The sequence below is a fragment of the Arachis stenosperma genome, chromosome 6 (genome assembly GCF_014773155.1).
Source record: "Arachis stenosperma cultivar V10309 chromosome 6, arast.V10309.gnm1.PFL2, whole genome shotgun sequence".
In the NCBI taxonomy this organism is placed as follows: Eukaryota; Viridiplantae; Streptophyta; class Magnoliopsida; order Fabales; family Fabaceae; genus Arachis; species Arachis stenosperma.
Genome location: NC_080382.1, coordinates 51,662,166 through 51,674,652, shown reverse-complemented (window position 1 = coordinate 51,674,652; position 12,487 = coordinate 51,662,166). Strand labels below are relative to the sequence as shown.

Here is a 12,487-nt window from a genome sequence, read left to right as displayed (position 1 = left end):
GTCCACCTTAGTGATGGTGGCGCTTTCTTCTTGAAGAACCAATGATGTCCTTGAGCTCTTCTATGTCTCTTCCTTGCCTTTGTTGCTCCTCCCTCATTGCTCTTTGATCTTCTCTAATTTCATGGAGAATGATGGAGTGCTCTTGATGTTCCACCCTTAATTGATCCATATTGTAACTCAAGTCTTCTAGAGAAGTGTTGAGTTGTTCCCAATAATTGTTGGGAGGAAAGTGCATCCCTTGAGGCATCTCCGGGATTTCTTGGTGATGATCTTCCTCATGCGTCTCTTGGGCTCTATGAGTGGGCTCTCTTGTTTGCTCCATCCTCTTCTTAGTGATGGGCTTATCCTCCTCAATGGGGATATCTCCTTCTATGATAACTCCAGTTGAGTAACATAGATGGCAAATAAGATAAGGAAAAGCTAGCCTTGCCATGGTGGAGGACTTTTCGGCTATTTTATAGAATTCAAGGGAGATGACTTCATGAACTTCTACTTCCTCTCCATTCATGATGCTATGAATCATGATGGCCCGATCCACAGTAATTTCGGATTGGTTACTAGTGGGGATGATAGAGCGTTGGATGAACTCCAACCATCCTCTAGCCACAGGCTTGAGGTCCAGTCTTCTTAATTGAACCGGCTTGCCTTTGGAGTCTCTTTTCCATTGAGCTCCTTCCATACATATGTCCATAAGGACTTGGTCCAACCTTTGATCAAAGTTGACCCTTCTTGTGTAGGGCATGCATCTCCTTGCATCATGGGCAAGTTAAACGTCAACCTTACATTTTCCGGACTGAAATCTAAGTATTTCCCCCGAACCATTGTAAGATAATTCTTTGGGTTCAGGTTCATACTTTGATCATGGTTCCTAGTGATCCATGCATTGGCATAGAACTCTTGAACCATTAAGAATTTCCCAACCTCTTCTTTGGATTTCATGTTGGATCTCCGGATACTCATTTTTCTTGAGTTTGAAAGGGACCTCAGGGATCACCTTCTTCTTGGCCACAACTTCATAGAAGTGGTCTTAATGGGCTTTTGAGATGAATCTTTCCATCTCCCATGACTCGGAGGTGGAAGCTTTTGTCTTCCCTTTCCCTTTTCTAGAGGTTTCTCCGGCCTTAGGTGCCATCAATGGTTATGGAAAAACAAAAAAGCTATGCTTTTACCACACCAAACTTAGAATATTGCTCGTCCTCGAGCAAGAGAAGAAAGGATAGAAGAAGAAGAAGAAAATATGCAGGAGAGGGAGAGAGGGTTGTGGTTAGGCCAAGGAGGAGAAGAGAGGGTTGTGTTGTGTGAAAATGAAGGAGAATGGAGGGGTTTATATAGTGGAGGGAGAGGGAGTAGGTTCGGCTATTTAGGGTGCGTTTGGGTGGGAAAGAGATTTTGAATTTTGAAGGTAGGTTGGGTTTATGGGGAAGAGTGGAAGGATGTGAGTGGTGAAGAGGTGATGGGGAAGAGAGATTGAGGTGATTGGTGAAGGGTTTTGGGAAAGAGTGTTATTGGATTGTGTGAAGAGGAGAGAAGGTGAGTTGAGATAGTGGGGATCCTGTGGGGTCCACAGATCCTGAGATAATTCTGTGGGGTCCACAGATCTTGAGGTGTCAAGGATTTACATCCCTGCACCAATGAGGCGTGTAAAATGCCCTTTTCATGCAATCCTGGCATTCAGCACCAGATTGATGCTTGTTTCTGGTGTTGAACGCCAGCTTCATGCTTGTTTTGGGCATTCAACGCCCATTCGCAGCATGTTTCTGGCGTTGAACGCCAGTTCCATGCTTGTTTCTGGCATTCAGCGCCAGCTCTCCTCAGGGTGTTCTCCTGGCGTTTAAACGCCAGGATGTTGCTTGTTTCTGGCGTTCAACGCTAGATCCATGCTCTTATCTGGCATTGAACGCCAGCTAGATGCTCCTTACTGGCGTTTAAATGCCAGTAAGACCTTCCTCCAGGGTGTGCTTTTTCTTCTGCTGTTTTTGATTCTGTTATTAATTTTAGTATTTATTTTGTTACTCCACATGATCATGAACCTAATAAAACATAAAAGAAAAATAAAAATAAAAATAGAATTAGATAAATAAAAATTGGGTTGCCTCCCAATAAGCGCTTCTTTAATGTCAATAGCTTGACAGTAGGCTCTCATGGAGCCTCACAGGTGATCAGGTCAATGTTGTAGACTCCCAACACCAAACTTAGAGTTTGGATGTAGGGATTCAACACCAAACTTAGAGTTTGGCTGTGGCCTCCCAACAGCAAACTTAAATTTTGATTGTGGGGGCTCTGTTTGACTCTATATTGAAAGAAGTTTTTCATGCTTCCTCTCCATTGTTACAGAAGAACACCATTCTGTAGAAAAGGTCTTCCAAGGATGATGCATTCATCCTCCTCCTTCCTAGTGTCTAAGATTATGAAATCAGCAGGGATGTAATGGCCTTCAACCTTTACCAACACATCCTCTACCAATCCATAAGCTTGTCTTACTAACTTGTCTACCATTTACAATGAGAATATGGCAGGCTGTACCTCAATGATCCCCAGCTTCTCCATTACAGAGAGTGGTATAAGATTTATGCCTAACCCTAGGTCACATAAAGCCTTTTCAAAGGTCATGGTGCCTATGGTACAGGGTATTAAGAATTTACCAGGATCTCATTTCTTTTGAGGTAAAGTTTGCTGAACCCATGTATCTAGTTTACCAATGAGCAAGGGAGGTTCACCTTCCCAAGTCTCATTACCAAACAATTTGGCATTCAGCTTCATGATAGCTCCTAGATATTGAGCAACTTGCTCTCCAGTTACATCTTCATAATTTTCAGAGGAAGAATAGTTTTCAGAGCTCATGAATGGCAGAAGGAGGTTTAATGGGATCTCTATGGTCTCTATATGACCTTCAGATTCCTTTAAGTCCTCAATAAGGAACTCTTTCTTGCTTGAGAGACGTCCCCTGAGGTCTTCCTCATTGGGATTCACGTCCTCTCCTTCCTCTCTAGGTTCGGCCATGTTGATTATGTCAATGGCCTTGCACTCTCTTTTTGGATTCTCTTCAGTATTGCTTGGGAGAGTACTAGGAGGAGTTTCAGTGACTTTCTTACTCAACTGGCCCACTTGTGCCTCCAAATTTCTGATGGAGGACCTTGTTTCACTCATGAAACTTAAAGTGGCCTTAGACAGATCAGAGACTATGTTTGCTAAATTAGAGGTGCTCTGCTCAGAAGTCTCTGTCTGTTGTTGAGAAGATGATGGAAAAGATTTGCTATTGCTAAACCTGTTTCTTCCACCATTATTAAAGCCTTATTGAGGCTTTTGTTGATCCTTCCATGAGAAATTTCGATGATTTCTCCATGATGAATTATAGGTGTTTCCATAAGGTTCACCCATGTAATTTACCTCTGCTATTGCAGGGTTCTCAGGATCATAAGCTTCTTCTTCAGAAGATGCCTCTCTAGTACTGTTGGATGCATTTTGCCATCCATTCAGACTTTGAGAAATCATGTTGACTTGCTGAGTCAGCATTTTGTTCTGAGCCAATATGGCATTCAGAGTATCAATTTCAAGAACTCCTTTTCTCTGAGGTGTCCCATTATTCACAGAATTTCTCTCAGAAGTGTACATGAACTGGTTATTTGCAACCATGTCAATAAGTTCTTGAGCTTTTGCAGGCGTTTTCTTTAGGTGAATGGATCCACCTACAGAATGGTCCAGTGACATCTTAGAGAACTCAGATAGACCATAAAAGAATATATCTATCATGGTCCACTCTGAAAACATGTTAGAAGAACACTTTTTGGTCATTTTCTTGTATCTTTCCCAAGCTTTATATAGGGATTCACCATCTTTTTACTTGAAGGTCTGAATATCCACTCTAAGCTTGCTCAGCTTTTGAGGAGGAAAGAATTTAACCAAGAAGGCCGTGACCAGCTTATCCCAAGAGTCCAGGCTATCCTTAGGTTGTGAGTCCAACCATGTTCTAGCTCTGTCTCTTACAGCAAAAGGGAAAAGTATGAGCCTATAGACTTCAGGATCTACTCCATTAGTCTTAATAGTCTCACAGATCTGTAAGAACTCAGTTAAAAACTGGTAGGGATCTTCTGATGGAAGTCCATGAAACTTGCAGTTTTGTTGCTTTAGAGCAACTAGTTAAGGTTTCAGCTCAAAATTGTTTGCTCCAATGGCAGGAATTGAGATGCTTCTTCCATCAAACTTGAAAGTAGGTGTAGTATAATCACCAAGCATCCTCCTTGCATTATTGTTGTTGGGTTTGGCTGCCATATCCTTTTCTTGTTCGAAAATTTCAGTAAGGTTGTCTCTGGATTGTTGTAATTTAGCTTCTCTTAGTTTTTTCTTCAGAGTCCTTTCAGGTTCAGGATCAGCTTCAACAAGAATGCCTTTTTCCTTGTTTCTGCTCATATGAGAAAGAAGAGAACAGAAAAGGAAGAGGAATCCTCTATGTCACAGTATAGAGATTCCTTTCTGTTAGTAGAAGAAGAAAGGAATAGAAGAAGGAGAATGAATAATCCAAACACAAGGGTGAGGATATGAGCAGAGATTTGAGATGAAGAGAAGTGTTAGTAAATGAATAAATAAATAGAATAAGATGAGAGAAAGAAGTTTTCGAAAATAAATTTTGAAAAAGAGTTAGTGATTTTCAAAAATTAAAGGAAGAATTAAAATTAAAATTAAAATTTAAAACAATTAGTTAATTAAAAGAATTTTGAAAAAGAGGGAGATAATTTTCGAAAATTAAAGAGCTAAAATTAGTTAGGTGGTTTTGAAAAAGATAAAAAGAAAAACAAAAGTTAATTGGATAGTTGAAAAAGATTTGAAAAGGATATTTTGAAATCAAATTTTTGAAAAAGATATGATTTTAAAAGATATGATAAAAAGATATGATTTTTAAGAAAAAGATATTTTGAAAAGGATTTAATTTTTAAAATTAAAATTGATTACTTGACCAACAAGAAACTAAAAGATATGATTCTAGAATTTAAAGATTGAACCTTTCTTAATAAGAAAGTAACAAACTTCAAATTTTTGAATCAATCACATTAATTGTTAGTAAAGTTTTAATTTTGAGATAAAGATAGGAAAAAGATTTTGAAAATAAATAATAAAAAATTTCGAAAATAATAAAAAAATGAAAAATATTTGATTTTTGAAAAGATAAGATTTTTAAAATTGAAATTTTGACTTGACTAACAAGAAATAACTAATTTTAAAATTTTTTTGACTAAGTCAACCCAAAATTTTGAAATTTTTGAGCAAATTAAGGAAAAGATATTTTTTGATTTTTTTAAATTTTTAATGATGAGTGAGAAAAACACAATTATGACCCAAAACATGAAAATTTTGGATCAAAACACATTATGCATGCAAGAACACTATGAATGTCAAGATGAACACCAAGAACACTTTGAAGATCATGATGAACATCAAGAACATATTTTTGAAAAAAATTTTATGCAAAGAAAACATGTAAGACACAAAACTTAGAAATCTTTAATGCTTAGACACTATGAATGCAAAAATGCACATGAAAAACCATAAAAGACACAAAACAAGAAAACATCAAGATCAAACAAGAAGACTTACCAAGAACAACTTGAAGATCATGAAGAACACTATGAATGCATGAATTTTTGAAAAATGCAAGAACAAGATGAATATGCAAATGACACCAAACTTAAAATTTGACTAAGGACTCAAACAAGAACACAAAAAATATTTTTGATTTTTCTGTTTTTATGATTTTATAAATTTTTTGGATTTTATTTTATATTTTTCGAAAAACATATAGGAAAAAGAAAATAAGAAATTCAAAATTTTTAAGAAGAATTCCAGGAATCTTTCAATGTTAGCCTAAAGCTCCAATCCAAGGGTTGGACATGGCTTAATAGCCAGCCAGCTTTAGGATGGCATTACATGCATTGAGGTGATTAATTGAAGTCTCATTCCAAAAGGATTAGGATATGGCTTTACAGCCAGCCAGACTTCAACATGTTACATGAAACTCTAGAATCCAGTCGTAAAAATTTTGAAAGATTTTCAAAAACAGAAGTAAAATTTTTGAAATATTTTTGAAAAAAAAAATTTTTCGAAAATAAAACAAAAAGAAAATTACCTAATCTGAGCAACAAGATGAACAGTCAGTTGTCCAAACTCGAACAATCCCTGGCAACGACGCTAAAAACTTGGTGCACGAAATTGTGATCTCTAATAATGGCATTCAACTTGGTATGCGCGTTTATAACTCAGCACTTTCTTCACAACCTCGCACAACTAACCAGCAAGTGTACTGGGTCGTCCAAGTAATAAACCTTACGTGAGTAAGGGTCGATCCCACGGAGATTGTTGGTATGAAGCAAGCTATGGTCATCTTGGAAATCTCAGTTAGGCGAATAATAATTGGTTATGGAGTATTTGAATAATAATAATAAATAAACAGAAAATAAAGATAGAAATACTTATGCAAATCATTGATGGGAATTTCAGATAGGCGTATGAAGATGCTGTGTTCCTTCTGAATCTCTGCTTTCCTACTACCTTCATCCAATCCTTCCTACTCCTTTCCATGGCAAGCTGTATGTAGGGCATCACTGTTGTCAATGGCTACATCCCATCCTCTCAGTGAAAATGGTCCAAATGCTCTGTCACAGCACGGCTAATCATCTGTCGGTTCTCGATCATGCCGGAATAGAATCCATTGATTCTTTTGCGTTTGTCATCACGCCCAACAATCGCGAGTTTGAAGCTCATCACAGTCATTCAATCCTTGAATCCTACTCGGAATACCATAGACAAGGTTTAGACTTTTCGGATTCTCATGAATGCCACCATCAATTCTAGCTTATAACACAAAGATTCTGATTAAGGAATCCAAGAGATATGCTCCCGGTCTAAGGTAGAACGGAAGTGGTTGTCAGTCACGCGTTCATAGGTGAGAATGATGATGAGTGTCACGGATCATCACATTCATCATGTTGAAGTGAAACGAATATCTTAGAACAGGAATAAACTGAATTGAATAGAAAATAGTAGTAATTGCATTAAAACTTGAGGTACAGCAGGGCTCCATACCCTTAATCTATAGTGTGTAGAAACTCCACCGTTGAAAATACATAAGTGATGGTGGTCCAGGCATGGCCGAATGGCCAGCCCCCATGAATGATCAATAGTCTCCTAAGATGAATAATAGAATAAAACCGAGACCAAAGATGTCTAATACAATAGTAAAATGTCCTATTTATACTAGACTAGCTTCTAGGGTTTACAGAAGTAAGTAATTGATGTAGAAATCCACTTCCGGGACCCACTTGGTGTGTGCTTGGGCTGAGCTTGAGCTTTACATGTGTAGAGGCTTCTTTTGGAGTTGAACGCCAAGTTGTAACGTGTTTCTGGCGTTCAACTCTGGTTCGTGACGTGTTTCTGGCGTTTGACTCCAGAATGCAGCATAGAACTGGCGTTGAGCGCCAGTTTACATCATCTAATCACGAATAAAGTATATACTATTATATATTGCTGGAAAGCTCTAGATGTCTACTTTCCAACGCTGTTGAGACCGCGCCATTTGGTTTTCTGAAGCTCCAAAAAATCTATTTCGAGTGCAAGGAGGTCAGAATCTAACAGCATCAGCAGTCCTTTGTCAGCCTTTTATCAGAGTTTTGCTCAGGTCCCTCAATTTCAGCCAGAAAGTACCTGAAATCACAGAAAAACACACAAACTCATAGTAAAGCCCAGAAATGTGAATTTAGCATAAAAACTAATAAAAAATCCCTAAAAGTAGCTAGATCCTACTAAAAACTACCTAAAAACAATGCCAAAAAGCGTATAAATTATCCGCTCATCAATAATGTTAGGATAGTTTATGTTTTATTCTATTGAAGTCTTTTGTGAGTCCTTTGATATGCAAGAAAGAAGATGCAATGATAACAGTAGTCTTCATCTTCATCAATAAAGTAGAGTTTGTTTCCATAAGAGTTGTTGTGAGTGTGAACAAGAGTAAATGAGACTAAGACCAAGAAAGCTTATTCAAAAGAACTAAGGAACAAAAGACGAAGTGAAAAACCTTGAATGAAGTGAAAGGAAAAAATGAGTCATGAGAAGTAACTAGTCCTAGAAGGCATGACAAGTAGAAGTTGAGGTGTGTTCCTTGAATATCTATAGAACCAAGAAGTAGTAAGCAACAAAGACCCAAGGCTCTGAGCATCAACTACTAAGGAGGGAAAAGAAATATTGAAAAAATCAAAACGAGTTAGAACTCCTAGTAGATGCTTGAGACAAAACACTTAGAGTTGTGGTTAATATACAGAAAAGAAGCACAAAAGAGCGAGAAAGAGTTAACCCTTACTACTTCAAGGTGACAATCAATGAAAAGGACCCCTAAGACACATACTTTGAAAAAAAAAACCTTTAAGGATCTAGGAGCTCTTTGTGATATTCAAAGCACTCATGCATGTGTTGAGCACTTAGTCCAATTCCTAGTTATAGTGCATACATTCAAGGTCAAGTCTCAATTCACCAAAAGGACCACTCACATTGATTTGCTTGGGACAAGCAAAGCTTAAGTTTGGTGTTGTGATGACTTACATCATCTACCCTTTTTCTTGCATAAAAAGGACCATAAAAGAGGCATAATCTCATTTGATCATTGCAATTCATGCCTTAATTGATGAATATCATAGTACATTGCTTTGAAATGAGTTTGTGCTGGATTTCAGGTGGAGAAGACATAAAAAATGGGAAAAAAAACAACAGAACAAGTGGGGCGTGTGAAGCAGGCGTGCCACTTGGAACAAACGCCACAAAAATGTGTTGCCGTGGCACGCCAGAAGCTAGGCGTGGCACGCTGGTACAACATTCCAGAGAGCAAAATTGAAGACCATCAAAGGGGCGTGGCACGCCAGGAGCAAGGCGCGGCATGCAAACTCGTTACTAGAAGAGCCATCACTATGGCGTGCCACTTTGTGTCAAAGGCGTGGCACGCCAGCCCCATAGTTCACTTGGGCGTGCCACTTGAGGACCAAGGCGTGGCACGTCGAGCCTATAAGACCCACAATTGAATGGGCATGCCACTTGAGCAACAAGGCGTAGCATGCAGTGAACAAGGGGAGAATGCAAAAGCTGGGCGTGCCACTTGGTATCGAAGGCGTGGCATGCCAGCTCAAGAAGTCCCACTAAGGCGTGCCACTTGAGCAACAAGGCGTGGCACACCAGCACCTAAGGAGGCCAAATAAAGCTAGGCGTGCCACTTGGTGTCGAAGGCGTGGCACGCCAGCTTAATTATCTCACTTTGGCGTGCCACTTGAACATCCAGGCGTGGCACGCCAACCTCTGGGACCATGGCAAATGAAGGGCCTGACACACCAATCTCATGGCGTGGCACGCTGGTAGTGTTTTGCAGAGGATGAGCTAAAGGGCCAGTGAACTCAGGCATGCCACTTGGGAGATGAGGCGTGGCACGCCAGCAAGAAGATGAAGCAAATGAAGGGTGTGACATGCCAATCTCATGGCGTGGCATGCCAGAGAGGAAGAAGAGGAGCCAATGAACTCAAGCGTGCCACTTGGATGACGAGGCATGGCACACCGGAAAGGGGGCAAAACTTTAAGAAGGGCGTGGCACGCCAGACCCTAGGTGTGCCACGCTGGTACAAATCTCCAGAAACATAGAGATAAGGGAAGTGACCTTGGGCGTGCCACTTTGGTTCGAAGGCGTGGCACGCCAAGTTGCTTTGCCCTTCGAAATGCCTTGGGCATGCCACTTTGGTTCGAAGGTGTGGCACGCCAGGCTACCTTGCCCTTTAAAATGTCATGGGGGTGCCACTTAGGTTCGAAGGCGTGGCACGCCAGGGGTGAAACAGAGGACGGCGTGCCACTTGAATGAAGAGGCGTGGAACGCCAAGTCAGAAACAGAAGGAGCGTGACACGCCAGAGAAGCGCCAGTCACACGCCAGCTAGAAGATCACATTTGCTGAGTTTCTTTTCCCTCCAAAATGTAATTTTCTTTTCACTTTTGTAATTTTCTTTTATTTTCTAGATCTAGGAGTAGTATAAATACCCTTGGAAGTATTGGAAAAGGGGTAAGCAAGTCACAGAGTTTAGTTTTGATTTTATTTTTTACTTTTCACACTTCATCTCTTCCATCTTTTGTACTTTCTCTCTGAGCTTTGAGTAGCTAAATTCCCTCTCATTGAGAGAGGGAGCTCTATTGTACTTGATGGATTGATGATAGTGAATTTCTTCTTCTCTTCATCTTCTCTTTGATTTGCTAGAAGGAATTTCGATTTTAATGCTTAGTGTTCAATTAACTTGGAAAAGAGATTGAATGCAAAATGGGTTTCATGGGAACCTTGGAAAAGGAAACATGAAACCATGCTAGAAATCCCTTCTCACACTGGAGTAGAATCTAGGTTTTGGTGTTTGGATATGGTGACATATAATCCTCCCTCTACCTGGACCTATGATGATGTGTGGTATAATCAGGGACTAAGCATATCTCTCTTCATGAGCAATTAGACTAAGGAATTGGCTATTGATCAAGATCTGAGAGATTGAGTCACCAAGGGATTGGGGCTCAATCAATCATGATTGCCAAGAGGTCAATGAGTTGCATGATTGAAGAGGATATGAGCTGAAATTAATCCAAAGAGACAATATCTCCTGATATCAATAAATTCCCCCATTCTTATCTTTCCCATTCTTTTATAGCTTTACTTACATTCTACAAAATCCCATTCCTCTTTACATTCTTGTTATTTCCATTTCGATATTTTATTGCTTTCTTTTATTTCCTTTGCCATTTATGTTTCTGCCATTTATAATTCTGCAAACACAACTTATTCTGTTGAGATTGACTAATTCACTAATTGATTAAAATTGCTCAAATCTACCAATCTCTGTGGATACGGTCCCACTCCACTGTGGGTTAATACTTGACGATATTTTTTGTGCGCTTGCCATGAGCGGTTTCATCAATATTATTGGGGAAGGGTAGTGAATTCAGCCCATCATGCGACATATAGTAACTCGAGCCGCGAAGCCTTGCGGGGACCGCAGGAGCCTGCGGAAGATAAGGCCATTGAGGATCGCTTTAAAGTATCCTTCTCGGGATAGAATCGTTTAAAGAAAGAGGGTCAGTACGACATAAAAAAAAGAGGTGCAACACGAGGACTTCCCAGGAGGTCACCCATCCTAGTACTACTCTCGTCCAAGCATGCTTAATTGCAGAGTTCTGATGGGATCCAGTACATTAGTGCTTGTATGATCGCACTGATAAACCATTATTTTATGGTTTATATCATGTTTAATTGACTGGTTTTTATCAAATTCTTACCCACTTATTCATATGATTTGCATGATTTTACAATTCCTTTCTAGTTTAGTTCTATGGTTGAAAACCTGCTTCCTAAGCCTTTAAATTGCATATTTTAAATTCTTCCTTATACCATTCAATGCCATGATATGTGTGTTAAGTGTTATCAGGCTTTATAGGGCTGGAATGGCTTAGAGAATGGAAAGGAAGCTTGCAAAAATGGAAGGAACACAAGAAACCAAGGAGATGACGAGCGAGCTTTGACGCGCACGCATAGATCACTCGTGAACTCGAAATAGAGAAAATCACAGCAACGCGTATGCGTGCCTGACGCGTACGCGTGCTTGACGCGTACGCGTGGATTGGATTACGCATAAATGACGCGAGCGCGTGCCTGGCGCGCACGCGTGGAGAGGAAAATCGTAAAACAACGCTTATGCATGACCGACGCGTACACGTGACATGCGTGATCTGCAAAATTAACAGAAATTGCTGGGGGGCAATTTCGGGCCATGTTTTGACCCAGTTTTCGACCCAGAAAACACAGATTAGAGGCTATAAAATGGGGGAATGCATCTATTCATGAGGATACCAACACAACTTCTTATTCACACAATTTTAGGTTTTAGATGTAGTTTTCTAGAGAGAGAGGCTCTCTCCTCTCTCTTAGGTTTTAGGATTAGGATTTCTCTTTGACTTTTAAATTTTCTAGTACTCTTAGCTTTGGTTGAGTAATTGGAGACACTTGAGTTATCAAACTCCTTGTTGATTGAAAATTGGAATTCTTTACTGATTGATTTGAATTCCCCTAACACTAGTCTTTTCTTAGGAATTTACTAGGACCTGAGGAATCAAATTGATTTATCCACTTAACATACCTTCATAGTTAGAGGTTGACCAAGTGGAAGCAAAATCCAATTCTCATCACAATTGATAAGGATAACTAGGATAGGACGTCCAGTTCTCATACCTTGCCAAGAGCTTTTCTAGTTATTAGTTTATTCCTTTTGCCATTTACTATGCTTGCTTCTTATCTAAAAAAAACCCCAAACATACTTTTCCATAACTAATTATAAGCACACCTCCCTACAATTCCTTGAGAAGACGACCTGAGGTTTGAATACTTCGGTTATAAATTTTGTTGGGTTTTGTTACTTGTGACAACCAAATTTTTGTACGAAA

General features: G+C 39.5%; 1 non-coding gene across 1 annotated transcript; it reads right to left on the bottom strand.

The window, feature by feature from the left end:
• Nucleotides 1-11,146: 11,146 nt before the first annotated feature.
• Nucleotides 11,147-11,265, bottom strand: LOC130936883 (5S ribosomal RNA). Its single transcript, XR_009068198.1, has one exon. It is a non-coding gene; the product is annotated as a 5S ribosomal RNA (ribosomal RNA).
• Between the last annotated feature and the right edge of the window lie 1,222 nt (nt 11,266-12,487).